The sequence below is a fragment of the Caretta caretta genome, chromosome 1 (genome assembly GCF_965140235.1).
Source record: "Caretta caretta isolate rCarCar2 chromosome 1, rCarCar1.hap1, whole genome shotgun sequence".
Lineage (NCBI taxonomy): Eukaryota > Metazoa > Chordata > Testudines > Cheloniidae > Caretta > Caretta caretta.
Genome location: NC_134206.1, coordinates 180,638,421 through 180,651,640, shown reverse-complemented (window position 1 = coordinate 180,651,640; position 13,220 = coordinate 180,638,421). Strand labels below are relative to the sequence as shown.

The 13,220-nt window shown below is 41.3% G+C and overlaps 1 protein-coding gene across 3 annotated transcripts in view; it reads left to right on the top strand.

Moving 5' to 3' along the window:
* ROBO1 (roundabout guidance receptor 1) overlaps positions 1–13,220 on the top strand; it is a 1,030,664-nt gene that overhangs the window by 504,482 nt on the left and 512,962 nt on the right. The window lies entirely within an intron of this gene.

Sequence of the window (13,220 nt, the reverse complement as noted above, 5' to 3'; positions counted from 1 at the left end):
GAAGTGGGAAGGGAGGATGGGAAAATGAGCGAGTTATACATTTAACTGTGTTTAGGGATGGACTAATGCTGAAATGTCTTACCTTGTACACTTGGCTTGTAGTTAGGTAACTAAAAAAAAAGGTGACTCAAATATTTTAAAATAAAACTTAATCTGTACAGAACACACAAAGGGCAATGTGGGGGGAAGAAAGAGAGAATAATATATTATCAATAATAAACCTTCAAATCTATTTATACAACACTTACAATGATTACTGCTTGCATTAACTGTCCCTAGCAATCACCTGTGCCTGGCAATATTAGATGTAAAGCTAGCTTTGTAAAACCTATTGTGTTCCTTTCTGAAATATTTCCTTCTGAAAAAGGGAAAAAGTGAGGCAATATAATTAGCCACTAATCTCCTGAAGGTGCAGAAACTAAACTAAATAAAAGCATATAGAATGGCTTGAACATCCTTACAGGTTTTCCATTCTATTATACCATTTTACCCTGCAGGATACTATTATTTCTCCATTCATGACTGGTGTATGTGCATATTTGAAGGCATGTTTGCACCCTGCAAATGTTCCTGAATAGATACACCTTCGCTAAATCACATTGTGCTAATCTACTCTGAAAATTCAGAGCATAGTCGGCAGCAGTATAAAGTATTCAGTCATAATGAATATATCTTAAATAATATTTTACACTTATTTTAAGTGCATGTTTCTTCAGGGAAATAATGCTGTTTAGTGGCTAGAGCACAGTACTGGGAATTGCAATTCCTGGGTTCTGTTTCTGGGTCTGCCACTGCCTTTCTCTGCGTCATGGGTTAGACAGATTTGAAAAAGGTACTTAGATCCCTAACTCTCCTTGATTCCAATGAGAGTTAAGTGCATATGTGCCTTTAAAATTATGGTCCTTAACCTCTCTATTCCTCAGTTTCCCAATCTGCAAAACAGATGAAATAATGATTATTCTACAGAGATATGTATACTTATGTGTAAAACACTGAGCTTCCATGATGAATTGTATCAAATAATAGCAAAATATTGCTAATTATTACTGCTTTCTATTATATGTGACATTATATTCATCAATACTTTCAAGCCATGGCCTGCACATCACATTAGCAGATGGAACATGTCGTTGCAAAGAATTATTATTGGGCCAACTATTTAAGTACTTTTTATACAGCTCCCATTACCATGGTATCCAAGCACCTCACAAACCTTAACTGTTTTAGCCTCACCCCATGAGATAGAGAAATATTTCTCCATTTCGTAGATAGGAACCTCCCACCAAGAGACTAAGTGACTTGCCCAAGAGCATACCGGAAAACTGACAGAGCCAAGGTTGAAAGACAGATCTCTGGAATCCCAGTCCAGTGTCTTAATCACAAAGACATATTTTTGTGGGGATTTTACTGAGAGGTATAAAGACACAATCATGTATACAATCCAGGCAGACAACAAAAGGTACAGAAGGGGGGATTTTTTTGGCAGGGAGAAGGCAGGGTCATGCACAGGAATAAAATGTGATGGCTTTTGGATTCTATAACTCCCTGCAGCCCTGGCACTGGAGAAGCTCACTCTCTTCACTGTGGCCCTGGGACCAGAGGAACAGTCAGTTTCCCTGGGGCAAGAGGAGCTCATTCTCCCCGGAGGAGGCTGATTATTGGAGGGGTACATGCCCCTGCTTGCTCCCCCACCTTGTGGATGCCCCTGGGAGGAGGGTAAAGATTTTCAAGTTTAAAGGTATTATAATAACTGATTGCTGTTTCTGTCTTATCCCATATTCAACACCATTGTACCGGCACACCTCTCTTTATGGAAAAGCCCTATAGAATTTATTAGGCAGAAAGCTGCTAGATATAGAAATGTAATACTGTTCTATAGAAATTAGACTCAAAGCCTTATAATATAATAGAAAAAGATATCCCTTCTCTAGTTTTTTTTTTTTTTTTTTTTTTGCGGGGGGCATCCTACAGAATTTAACAGAAAAAGTTATTTTCTACTAAATTCTACAGAAGTTTGAAAGGGTCATTTGCCATGATATCTCTTACCTGAAAAATTCCATGTCCAAAACTGAGCTAAACAGTACCATGTGTACTGAAAAGTCTTCCATTTACCTGAAACTAAAATCATCCAAAGAAATTCCATTTCCTCTGTCCCATTTGGATAAAACAAGGTTTGTTATATTATTTATTGGGTTATTGTTTGTTCATGTAGTATGTGTATGGAAACAAAACAAAGCAAAATCAATACTCTTAACCACATATAATTACCAGAAATTTACACAAATCCCCACTCACGGATAATTAAATTCCAACTAATTAACTGAGCAGTGACTATCTTACATGATCAGCAAATCTCCCAGCCAGCAAAAATGTCAAGTTGACCAGATACATCTTGCAGCAGATCCTGAAGGTTTCCACAGTCAGGCTTTGGTGGAATGTTAGTAGAAATGATTCAGCCACTGACAGTGTCACACCATCTATCCCCATATCAGTTCAACTCCGGGGGTGGGGGGGCTAAATAGGCAAAGCATTCTTGCTGTTTGCAAGTGATCAGGTGGTAGGTTGAGGGTTTTGTCATTCTCCTTGCCCTTTGTTTCTCTTTCCAGAATACAGCATTTCAGGGTGAGGATATGCAGCTCTTACATATTGCACTTAAGGGGCATGTTTATATATATTATATAAATTATAAAGTGCCTGGCCATGTTCCTATTAAAATTCATTGGAGTTGTGTCATTAACTCCAATGGCAGCAGGATAAGTTAATTACCTTGGTGAATACCTTGTTCAGAGTACTTTTTTTTTTAGAAATGGAGACAGAGCAAACTCTTGTAGGGGAATCCAAGCGTGTCTATTCCCAGACATATTTTTTGAAAACACATTTTGGCAAACACTAAAGTTTAAAGTACTTTTGAAGATTTTTTTTGTTCTTGTTTTAAAGGAGCCAGGGATTAAAATCACACCTTTTACATTTGGTTAAGTAATATCCAGAGTTGGGGGACAGACTACACTAAGACAAGAGAATTCAGTTTGCATGTCGATGATAAATCAGTAAAAGAATCTTTTGTAAGTCAACAAATCTCCTTCAACCTCAGCTCTTATATGCAAAGCATTAATTAGGCCAACTATTGTGCAATAAGAAAGGCAGCAGAGTCTAGTAGCTAGCTCATAGGGTAAGAGGCAGAAGACTAGTGTTGAATCTGACACAGCTGTGTGAACACTGATTTTTTCAGTTCTCTGGCAATTCTGAGAAGTCAGAAATAATTCTTTCAAATTAAACCAAAACCAATTTTTTTTGTGAATTGAAGTCTGAGAAAAATTGTTTTGGTTTGAAAAAAGGTTTCACTTTGTTTTGGGACATTTGTAACTATTTTAAAAAAATAAAAGCAAAGGAAATGTGGAAACAAAGGATTAGATTCACAAAGGGACTAAAGGTATGTTTACATGGGGGCGGTAGGTCCAGAGCTCAGGCTCCAGCATGAGCCTAAATGTCTACACAACAATTCTTAGCCCTATGAGCCGAAGACAGCTGACACAGGCCAGCCATGGCCATGCTGCGGGGCTTTTATCCCTATGTAGACATATCCTCAGACATCATTCACAAAACCAAAGAGGAGGAAATGATAGTGCCCCCCTTATAGTCCAGAGCCCAGTGGTTAGAGCACTCAGCTAGGAGGTGGCAGACCCAGGTTTGAATCCTTCCCTGCTCGGGAACAGGGATTTAAACCAAGTCTCCCCACTCCTAACCAACTGGCTATTCTGGTGTGGGTTTCACTCAATCTCTCCTATTGCAGCTGTTCTACTTTGTATAAATAATTAACTATTTAGAGGGAGACAGAGAGAAAGGAAGACTGGTGAGAGGGGGAACATCCCTGCAACAATAATTATTTATTTATACAAAGTGGAACAGTTTCAGCAAGACAGATTGAGAGTGACCCACCCCAGAATGCCCCTTAGCTTAGTGGCTAAACTTCAAAGTACGAGACCTGGGTTCAGGAAGAGACTCTGCAACAGACTGATAATGAGGGCCTGGATGAATATTTTAGGTGTGTGGATATTAAAGAGGTGAGGTCTCAGAGGTGTGGTGCAGGAAACAGTAACAAGGCTTGGACACAGCCTCACTGTGTGGGTCTAGAAAGACTGTGGAATCAGATGCCTAGGTTACGGGCTTGAGTGACTGGGAGGATGGTGGCATTATCCTCAGTGATCAGGAAAAGCGTCACAGCACAGCTTGTTTATGTTGAGCTGAAGGTAACCCCTGAGGAGATGTCAGAGAGACAAGATAAGGTTTTGATTTGGACAATGTCTAGAGTGGAGAGTCATCAGCATAAAAGCATGTTTCTGAATAACATCACATGGAGCCAGAGGGCATCAAAAAAGGGGACAAGGATGGAGCCCTCTGGATTTCCCACTGAAAAGCAGAGGAGGTATGAGGAAAATCCACCAAACAAGATGCTGAAGAAACATCAGTGAAATAAAAGGAAATTCATGAACCATGGGTGAGGATAAGATTTCAAGAAGAAAAGCATATGATCAATGATTGGTGTCAAAAGCAGCAGAGATGAATATCAACAATGACACTCATTAGTAACTATTGCCTATTATTTTGGGGGGGAGAAGGACCATACTCAAAATAGTATAAGCCTAGATTATTTTCTCCATCTAATAAATGGCTGTGAAGCAATTTCTAGTATTGCAGTGTAGTGTGTTATTAAAATATGCTTGTGCCTTATATACCGGGAAGTAGCATATTTCCTGTTTAATCAGCTGTGATAAAAATATTGGGGATCATTTAACAGTTCACAGACTATAGCTTGTGTTAGAGGGACTGGTATGATGACCTCTAACATTAACACTATATGCAGTCATTCATTTTCAGATAAGGTTCACTAATCCTCATTAGTCAGATGGTATTTTTTTTTTAAAAAGAAACTTTCCAAACATTCTTATTTAGCCTGGAGTTATTTAACCCCAATTTCACAGCTTCCTTGTAGTACAACCCAAATTCAGCCACTTGTTTTCCCTCCCTTTCGTGTTTCAAAGGATTGCTACGTGTCCCTTCCTTTTTCTCACTTTGCCTTGTCTCCTTGCTATTGGAAGTGGGTGGGCTGCATTCTCTCCCTTCCCCTGGCCACTCAGTGGTCAGGAGGCCTATTCTTAATTCATTATCAACAGCTTAATATCAGCATTAGCAAAGACGGCAGGTCTCCATTGTCACTTCTTGAGGAATGATATTTAATGAAAAATATCTGCTTCCTTCTTAGCCATTTGTACTTTCTGAGACACCCCCCTCCACACCAGTGATTTTACTTGGGTCAGGATGAGTGCTATATTGTCCACCTGTTTTGAAAAGGGCATTTTTTAAACACATTGAGTCAGTCAAGGAGATTTTGCTTGAGATTTTTAACTTCCAGGAGTGAGAATCTATTGTAATCCTTGTCCTTGGAAAACAGGGAAATTCTCCATACTCTCTTTTCCCTTTTTCCGGTGTTAGGTCAGTATAGGGGTAGTTAATCCACAGAGTCCCTTGCTCCCCTCTAAAGGGGAAGAAAGGGTTTACATTCTGCAGCATCTCTAAGAAACTGGAAGAGAGTAGATAAAATATTAAGATTAGTGACAGGGAAAAAACAAGAGAGTATGTTAGGCAAAGTTTGGTGCAGATTATTTCTTGCCATATTCTCTTTGAAGAAGTGAGCAAGATCCCAGGCAAAGAGAGAGTGGAAGGAGAAGAGGCCTGGAGAAAGGCATTGGATTCAGTAAGGAAGAAGGGAAGGATAACTGTTTTGCAAGATAGATTGCAGAGTGGAAAAAAGAGAGGATGACTTTTTTTGTGTTTGAAGCTAGCATGGTCCCTGGAAGCATGCACAAGCAGGGAAAATGGATATGAGGCAGTACTGGAATGTGGTTGGGTGGACTTTGGGGGAGGAGTGAGGGGCAAAGAAGTCAATGAATGAAGGATTGTATGGATTTAGATATTCAGTCCTTGATTTGGGAGGGATGGAGAGAAAGGGCTAAGAACTTGGGGAAATTGATGGAAAGAATAAGAAGGTGAAGGCCTGGACGGTGTGTGCACATAATACCGACAGAGATCTGAGAAGAAATCAGTGAGAGAGAGGTCAGTGAGGAAGCAAGGCTCAGTGAAGACAAGGTCCAATGAGTGACCATATTTGTGCACAAAACGTTCTTTTTGGTTCATTTGCTTATTCCACACCTGAAGTCACAATCTTATGTTATGGTTGTAGTGGATGTTTTTCTGATGTCCTCAGATGGAGAAGTTCTGGCATGGAGCAAGCAGGTAACAAAACAAAGATCTTTTTACCTTATCAATAGTTCTAGTAATCTGTTGTCATATTTGGAATTTGTATCCTGTATGTCATATCCAACAGAGTAAAGAAAAGTTAGTATCTGTTACACCTGTTAATGCTGCAGAGTCAATATAGGTATGAGGAAGTGAACTGATTTGTCCCTGACTTGTTTTGTTAACTAAGAATTATTAACTAAATTAAATTACAGAATCTCTATTACTGGTAGTGATGAATGAGCTAGAAAGAACCTGGCTTGGCTTTTGGATCTCAGGGTAAGTTTTTAGGGCTGGCAGAACATTTGTTTTTTCTTTCTCTCTTTTTTAAACTTGTTAGCTGAGCAAATGTGATCAGGAGTCATTGATATAATGAACATAGCACTTTATGATACCAGTGTCTCAAAATTACCTCTCAGAGTGCATGTGCACTTTAAATCTAGGAATGGATAGATACTATGATGCTCACTTTAAAAAAAAATCTCCTCTGCTCTTGTCTATCAACAATGTATCTCTGTCCTCCATGTCATGCAAAATCACCAGAAAGGTCCTTACAGTTTTGGCAGCCTCTGTGCTCTTACTTGTTAGCATTCCAATCATGAATAATCATGGTATTCAATTCAATTCAATATTTGACTTCCCATAAGTAAAAGTGCCCCTAAGGAAGGAAACATCTATTCCTGAGAACAAGAAGAAAATGTTTTATAGCGTAACACCTCCCCTTTCTTTCAGATAGCTAAGACTTTCTGCACACCATGCAAAAAAGTATTGCCCTAAAAAAAAAAAAATTAACATCTTGATCTACCAATGAAATGCGTTCAGTCATAACATGTGTGTCAAGTGCTTTACAAGTGCTGGTTACACCAATGGAGAAAAATCATAAAAATAAATGTTGTTTGATGTTGGCTGAAACTAAGCATTATGGTACCAATAAATATCTGCATTTTTGTACCTAGAAAACAATTTTCATGTTCGATAGCTTCCTCCTTCAGAACACAGAGCACTACAGCATTTGTATGTGAACTCTTTAGCTCACGTAGGGCCTGAACCAAAGCCCAGTGAAGTCAATGAGAGTCTTTCTGTTCACTTCACTGGGCTTTGGTGGAGGATCTCTAGTGCCACAAGCGATGCATGCTCCCTGTCTCTGAGATATCCTGTGGTGCACTTCTGCAGCTGCACGAATGAAACATTCAGACATCTGTTGTCTATCCATTGGGGTGCCCCTTTTCTGAATGCACCATAAACATCAAAAGGCACCCAAAGGAGGCTTTAAAATCATTTTTCAATAACTTTGTTTATTTACAGAAACACATTTTAGACTGACTGCTATTAAATTGAGGGAGCAAGGTGGATGAGGTAATATATTTTATTGCACCAACTTCTCTTGTTACCTCAACCACCTTGTCTCTCTAATATTCTGGGATCGACACAGCTACAACCACACTGCATACATATTATCAAAGTAGATGCCAAATTTTCTTTGAATGAGTACTGTAGGAACTCCTGGGAATAATGAGAATGCTGTCTACAATACCCCCCAAACCCGCCATTGTAAACACAAATCTCTGTTGGTGAGCATCTGAAATTCCTCACTCGATGACTGTACTTTTATGCAAAATTTGCCATTTGTATTTTTATACGAAGTTCAGATATGCATGAATAATAAAATTGGTTCTACTATTTTAATTATTGTTCTGGCTTTAGTAAGAATTACTTTTCGATGAGATTATATCCATAACATCATCAAAAAGGGCCAGATGGTACACACACAAGAAGCAAAACAAAAATTCCCAAATATAGCATTGCATATTTTAAAGGTGTAATTAATGTTGCTGTAACAAGTATCACTGCAATCATTTTTACATATTTTTTGGTTTATAATTAGAGGAAAAAGAAGAAATGAGCTGAAAATGAGGTGCATAAAATTAATTATTTGTTCTTCACATTCACAATTCTTCAGCTCAAACAGCCACCTGATGGAAATTTTTTAACCTCAAGTATGTGTCCTCAGGGTGCACAAGCCAAAAAAGAGTTCAATCAGCCCAAAGGAAAGTTTTGCCATCCTAATGGAGAGGTCTCCATGCTCACAAAGAAGCATATGCCAAAGTACAGGTGTGCATTCTTCTTCTTTAAAAGCAAGATTAACCTCCACATATTGTTAACAGCTGCACCACCATAATGATCGCTTCATTTCAGTACTTTATCTTTGTGAGCTAGTTTTCTAGCTTATCAAGAGCAGACAATATCAGGCTAAAAGTTCAGCATACCTTGGGTAATAAAGGTCTTACAAGTTGGGACAGATTAACAGGTCAGGAAAAAAATAAGACCCTGGTCCAAAACTTTTCTCATACTTAGAACAATTTTAAACCAAATCTTCTGTGGTTCAAAAATGTTCTCTCCCAGAAACACACAGGGGATGTCCAACCAACCCTGGCTTCTTACAAATTTGTTTTCTGCTCTGTCCACTTGGGGGTTATGAAAGAGCTCAATGGCTTCTACTCTATTTTGCATATCTTTATCTTTATCAAAGCTAATGTGCTCAATGCTTTTTTTGCCTCTGTCTTCACTAACAAGGACAGCTCCCAGACTGCTGCGCTGGGCATCACAACATGGGGAGTAGATGGCCAGCCCTCTGTGGAGAAAGAGGTGGTTAGGGACTATTTAGAAAAGCTGCACATGCACAAATCCATGGGGCCGGACGAGTTGCATCCGAGAGTGCTAAAGGAATTGGCGGATTTGGTGATTGCAGAGCCATTGGCCATTATCTTTGAAATGGCGAACGGGGGAAGTCCCAGATGACTGGAAAAAGGCTAATGTAGTGCCAATCTTTAAAAAAGGGAAGGAGGAGGATCCTGGGAACTACAGGCCAGTCAGCCTCACCTCAGTCCCCGGAAAAATCATGGAGCAGGTCCTCAAGGAATCAATCCTGAAGCACTTACATAAGAGGAAAGTGATCAGGAACAGTCAGCATGGATTCACCAAGGGAAGGTCATGCCTGACTAATCTAATCGCCTTCTATGATGAGATTACTGGTTCTGTGGATGAAGGGAAAGCAGTGGATGTATTGTTTCTTGACTTTAGCAAAGCTTTTGACACGGTCTCCCACAGTATTCTTGTCAGCAAGTTAAAGAAGTACGGGCTGGATGAATGCACTATAAGGTGGGTAGAAAGTTGGCTAGATTGTCGGGCTCAACGGGTAGTGATCAATGGCTCCATGTCAACAAAAATGATTAGGGGGTCTGGAACACATGACTTATGAGGAGAGGCTGAGGGAACTGGGATTGTTTAGTCTGCAGAAGAGAAGAATGAGGGGGGATTTGACAGCTGCTTTCAACTACCTGAGAGGTGGTTCCCGAGAGGATGGTTCTAGACTATTCTCAGTGGTAGAAGAGGACAGGACAAGGAGTAATGGTCTCAAGTTGCAGTGGGGGAGGTTTAGGTTGGATATTAGGAAAAACTTCTTCACTAGGAGGGTGGTGAAACACTGGAATGCATTACCTAGGGAGGTGGTAGAATCTCCTTCCTTAGAAGTTTTTAAGTTCAGGCTTGACAAAGCCCTGGCTGGGATGATTTAATTGGGGATTGGTCCTGCTTTGAGCAGGGGGTTGGACTAGATGACCTCCTGAGGTCTCTTCCAACCCTGATATTCTATGATTCTATGATCTTTGGAGCATGTCCAGAAGTTCCTTCCTCCTTTCATGGCATATCTGCCCCTAAGTGCTTTAGAGGCTTAAATGCACAAGGACAAGCAAATCATTCTTGGTCCCATTGTTTGGGGTGCAGGAGGGAGTGTGGGGTGTGTGTGGGGGGGTGCGGTGTGCAGGAACGGGCTCAGGGCAAGGGATTGGGGAAGAGGAGGGGTGTGGGGTGTATGAGGGGGCTTAGGGAAGGGGGTTGGGTGCAGGAGGGGTGAAGAGTGCAGGAGGGGGCTCAGGGCAGGGGTGTAGGAGGGGTGCGGACTGCGGGAGGGAGCTCAGGGCAGGGGGTTGCGGTACAGGAGGGGTGTGGGGTGCGACAGGAGGCTCAGGGCAGGTAGTTGTGGTGCAGGGTGCGACAGGGGGCTCAGGGCAGGGAGTTGGGGTGCGAGGTGCAGGCAGGGAGCTATGGGCAGGGAGTTGGGGGGCAGGGTGCAGGAGCGGTTTGGGCTCCGGCCTGGTGCCATTTACCTAAAGTGGCTCTGGGGTGGCAGCAGCGCGCACCAGGGCCAGGGCAGGCTCTCTGCCTGCCTGCCCTGGCCCCCCGTTGCACCACTCCGGGAAGCAGCTGGCACCACATCCCTGTGCTGCCCTTGCCACACCTCCAGGTACCTCCCCCGAAGCTCCCATTGGCCGCAGTTCCCCATTCCCGGCCAATGGGAGCTGCGGGGGCGGTGCCTGGAGGCAAGGGCAACGCACGAAGCCCTGTGCCCCTGCCGCCCCCCGGGACCCCAGGGACGTGGTGACAGCTGCTTCTGAGAGCAGCGCGGGGCCTGCAGCACCACAGGGGGTAATCTTGCGGCCGGATCCAAAGCACGTGTGAGCCTGAGGCAGAGAGTTGCCGGGAATGTTGTGGAGGAGAGTTTTGGGACACTAGTGAGAACTGAACTGAGCTTTAACCCAAATGCTGAACTGTTGCGGTTGACACATCTATACTTACAAAGGAAGATTAAAATACAAGGTTTTGGTTAGTCTGCAGATTAATACTGACACAGGGCAGGGGAAAAAATCATGTAAAAGAGTGTGCAAATTTGCTAGCTAAAAAATGATCATCTGTGGCAAATCCTCATTTTTAATACACCATTAAAACTAATGAGAGCAGACAAATCTTGAAATCACTGCAACTCTTATGAAAATTAGCTTCAGTATTGGTTGAGTTACAATTTTTAAATGTGAGTAATTAGATTTTGCTTTTTACGCATTCTTCTGCCATATTGTGAGCCAGTTATCTCAGGGTGAAAAAAACAAAACTTGTGTTCAATTAAGGTATTTTTAGCAACAAATAATTTGCCAAACATGACTTGAGTTGAGCTCTCTGGGCCTGCTCTGACTTCCTTTGGGACTTCTGCCACTGACATCAATGGGAGAAGGACTGAGCCTTCCATCTGGCAGGGGAAAAAAATCATGCTACATTAATTTTGAGCTGTGTGATTAAAATTTAGGCTAAGAATTTGTATCAAACTGATGCTATTTGAAATGGCAGTGTTAGCATATTCCTTGAACTGTGTGTTCAAATGCTGATAGACTCTACCGTGGGTCTCACAGATGACTGTAGAAAGTGCTGTGTCAGCCAAGACACAGCTTGAACTGAATATAGTGAGAAGTCATGGTTTTGCTGTCCATGTTAACTTCCCTTTAGCCGTGACACTTCTGTTCATATAGAGACTGATCTAAAGCCCATGAAAGTCAATTCCATTGATTTCATGAGGAAGATAATTCAGTCTGTAGTGTTTATGGGGAAGCTTTTCAAAGTGCCTAGGTGATTTAGGAGCACAAGTCCAACTGAAAGTCAGTGGAACCCACTTATATTCTTGCCTCTTTGCCAAGGGGTAATGTATTTTGGAGCCTGGCAGTTTCCCTTTTGGAGCAGACACTGGTGACGATGAGTCTATTTTTTCGTATTGTTATATATTTACAAAATGCACTGAAATGCTGTTTCATGAAACATCCTATGAATAACAATAAATAGTCATTGGGCCAGGGAGTGAGAAATGACACCTACCCACCTTTATAAATGCCTGAAAAATCCATTTCAGGTTGAACAAAACATGTTTTGTTTGCCCCAAAACAGATTTTGTTTTCACTTTGACCTGAAACAATTTTTTTTTAAAAAAAAAAAAATTTTTTTTGGAACTACTAGCAAACCAAAGAATCAATTATTCCCCCAGCTCTACTTATAAGTGAGAGTGTGATAGTTTGAATGTTTTCTATACTTTTCATTTAGAGAAAATGAAGTCCAGTTAGAATGTTCACGAGTTCCATAATTAGGATGATACAGAATAATCAGTTTAAAGAATAAATCTAGTTTCTCTCAAGAACTTTTATGCTTAAAACTCCTATACATATAAGAGGCTAGACTGTGGCATGCACTCCCATGTGTGGGAATAAAGGTGTGTAATTCATCCCCTTATTTCCCTAGGTCAGCTACCCATACAGGGTGTGAGGGAGAGCACCTCTGTTGCTACATTGCATCTCCCCACATCCGTCTGAATCAGAGTGAGTGGGAAGAAGTGAGGAATGGTCACAGCCCTGGTTCCACCTTCTCTCCCCTCCTTTTAAGGAGTATCTAGCTCAAGGACAAAGGACACCAGCATGTGAGAGAATATATGCTGCACTGGGTGTAGGTCTGGCACAGCATATGTCTCATTTGTAGCTACCTAGATGCAGAGTCACAGTTTGTTTATTGCGCTCTTAGTATAATGCAAAAACACCCTGCCCCATCCATGGCACTCATGGTAAGGCCACAATTGAAACCAGTGTGATTAGTGAAGATCTGTGATTTAGTAGTGCAAACACATGGATCAGAACCTTTTTATAGAAAAAAATTCTTTCTGTATTTAGTCAAATAGAACCACACCTTTACACACCATTTTTTTTTAAAAAAAAGCCATATTCTTAGCATTAAGTAGCACATGAGCATGTGCTAGTTCTCACTGAACTGACTAGCTAACATTTCAAATGTGAAAAGGAAGCACTGACAAATACATGTTGTGTCCTGTTTTCTGACATCAGTGAAAATATTAACAAAAGACGTCTCTTATTAAGGAGCCTATACTTACATGTAGCTTATTAAAAAAAGGAAGCTCATCAGCAAGGGTGAAAGTAAGATGAAAGACTTACCGGTATGGGGCAGGGCCTCGGGTGGACCGGGCCAGGTTGGGAGATCATCTCCCCCAGCCAGCCCCTCCACAACTGCCTGGCCCGTGCCACCCAGGGCTCCGGCGGCATTTA